Raw genomic sequence first — 2,914 nt, 5'->3', positions numbered from 1 at the left:
TCAAGGAAAACCTGAATGCATAAAGAAAAAACAAAACTTAGTGAGGTGAGTGATAGAAATGGGGAAAGAGAGAGGTACTATACATAAATACAATGTAAAAATACACACGTTGGAGTCACACGTTAGTCTGTGGTGCGACGTACCCCTTCTCTCACGTAAAAGTGCACGACTGTCTACTTTGGAAGGTTATCCGTGGCACAATCCACCCGCTATAGATGAGTGTCATCGTCATTAAGGTAACTTAATCGTGTTTAACACGACTTCTTAATCATGCATGTTAACAAATAGTGTGTGTCCATAATGACCATCATGTTTAGTGCTTGTGTAACCGTGCACGCTAGTATTATCCGGGTCACTCTCCCCCTCGTGCACACATCGTCCCTACATTGGGCCAGTAATGGTGCCTTTCCACTGCATGGTACAGTATGGCTCACTTAATTCATAGTTAATTCAGAGGAGTGAAGGAAAACAAATTAGCGATTTCGGACAGCCGTTGAGTGAGTGATTTTACACTCGATAACGTCCACTAAGGTTTCGGAAACCAGTGTTAAGTAGAACAGAGCTTCACGTTTGCACGTTAACTTCTCTTTTCGTCTAACCAGGGGCGTCCAATGTTGCTCCTGTTGAGCCAATGTCCTGAAGAAATCAGCTCCAACGCCAATTAACCACCTGAACCAACTTATCAAGCTTATATTAGGTGTGTTGAGACAAGTTGGAGCTAAACTCTATGGGACAGGGGCTTTTCAGGACCGAGTTTGGACGCCCTGGTCTAAACCAATCAGAGCAGCTTTTTTTTCCCGCTCCGTGTTGTCATCACTCACAGCTATTTCGTGAAGAAAGGAAAACGCACACTAATCTTTTCCGGTGTTTTTTCCTGTTTGTAACGTTATTTGTGGTTTATTGTGTCTGTGTGTTATATTAATGTATAATAATTCTTTATAACAAACTTCAAGATATCAAAAGGCTGCTTAATTCATATTACCAACAACTTGACGAACTGACGACAAATAAACTTAAAGCCGGCTAATAATGAATGAATAAAACAACAGTAGTAGAAACACGTATAACAAATGAACAGATACAAAATATATACAGTTAATTGCTAATTAAAGGTTATTAATGTGGGATAATTGATCAAACTGTTGAGGGTACAGTAGGCTGAGGAAATAATAACGGTCATCTGATAAAAATTATAACGTCATCGTGTATATATAGTCTAAGGTCACGTGAAATGGATTAATTTTATTTATTTTTATTTATTTTTCTGAGCTAGATACAGGGAATCCAATGTGCTCATGATTAGTGTTTATTAATTTTGCTAAATTGTAATGTATTGCTTAGTAGAGAATTAAAATAAATTGTTTTATTTTTGTCCTTGCTTATAGGGAATGTGGAGGTACGTCACGCGTGTTGCATTATGGGACGTGGGCGCCATCTTTACAGGCACGACCTCTGTTTACCTTTAGTATAATAGTGGGTGTTTGGCTAAAACGAGGTAAAATTGAAGAAGAACAGATGAAATGGAGATGTTTAAAGAAAAAGAGAAAGGACCCTACCGGGAGAAACTAAACGCCACTGCCAAAAAACGTTATTTGGACAAACTATCTGCGATAAACAACGTTGATATAGTTTTGGTGTTCGTAGCCTATGCTAAGTTGATTACCATTGTACATAATGTCCTAGCTATTTGACCTGAGAAGCAGCTCTCATAGTTAATGTTAGTTTGCTATTTTCAGCATATGTTAAGTTTTCATAGGTTGTGCAAGAAAAAATGGTTGTACATTACTTTATAATGCCACAAGATGGGGTAACTTGTTAAATACAACTGTGCCTTATTGTCATCAGTTAATGTTGACACATGTACAAATTTGTTAGTTTATTTTAAAATAGTTTGGTGTATCTTTGCCCATCCCAGTTTATGTGTACTTAGAGGGTCTTTGTGGATGCAATCAGTACAGAAACAGAAACGTCACTTAATGTATTTATTAAGCGGTTATATAAAAACTTGATTCACAAACATTTTAAAAAGGCATGTGTAGGATTACAAATTTTATTTAAATGTATAATTGAGCTTCCAATACAATAGCATAGAAACTGAGAAAGTTTATTAGTGTGAATTTTGTATCTAAGTTAAATGATGTCACAAACCTGCCTGTTCCTGTCTGTCCAGCTCTCTATTGTAAGTTAAATTGGTCAGAGCACTGAGACTATCACCTTTTGTCTTTATGCACTGCCTGGCCATTAAGATAATGTGAAGGTATCGGTGAAGAGTCTGGCTGATTGGATTAGGATACTTACATTACACTGTTATGCTGATTGGATTAGGATTGGTAACACTCTCAGTCTAGGGCACATTCCTTAACCCAGATGCCTCATTTACATGCTTTTGTTTCCACCTTTATGTAACTCCTCCCCCTGAAAGGGTATATGAACTAAATGTATACTGCCTTAGTTAGACTTGATTTGATTTGGGTACGAAGCAGACTACAGCGAATAAAGAATCCTGCTTAAATAAGTCTCCTGGTTTTCGCTTCTGAGTTTTTCTACACTGAAGAAGGAAGAAGTTTACAACAGATGGTGCCGTGACCCGGATGGAGAAACTGAAACTCAACAAAGAATGAACTTTTGAAACTTCAAAGCTCAAAGATCTCAACAAAGATCTGACTTTCGAGTTCCAGACTGAATCTTTTGAATCCAGAAAAATCTCAACAAAGCTGCCTGAGTTCGCGAACTGAATCTCAACAAAGATCTCAACAAAGCGGACTGTGTTCCAGAACTGAATCTCAACAAAGATCTCAACAAAGCTAACTGAGTTCCAGAACCAAGCTCAACAAAGATCTCTGACTGAGTTTCCAGACGGAATTTTTTCCATACAACAATAATTTGGTGAGTTTCACTCCATTCAAAGAACCGT

The sequence above is a fragment of the Siphateles boraxobius genome, unplaced genomic scaffold (genome assembly GCF_051911475.1).
Source record: "Siphateles boraxobius isolate OS27281-9 unplaced genomic scaffold, OSU_SipBor_1 189, whole genome shotgun sequence".
Classification (NCBI taxonomy): Eukaryota; Metazoa; Chordata; class Actinopteri; order Cypriniformes; family Leuciscidae; genus Siphateles; species Siphateles boraxobius.
Note: the sequence above shows the minus strand (reverse complement) of the source record.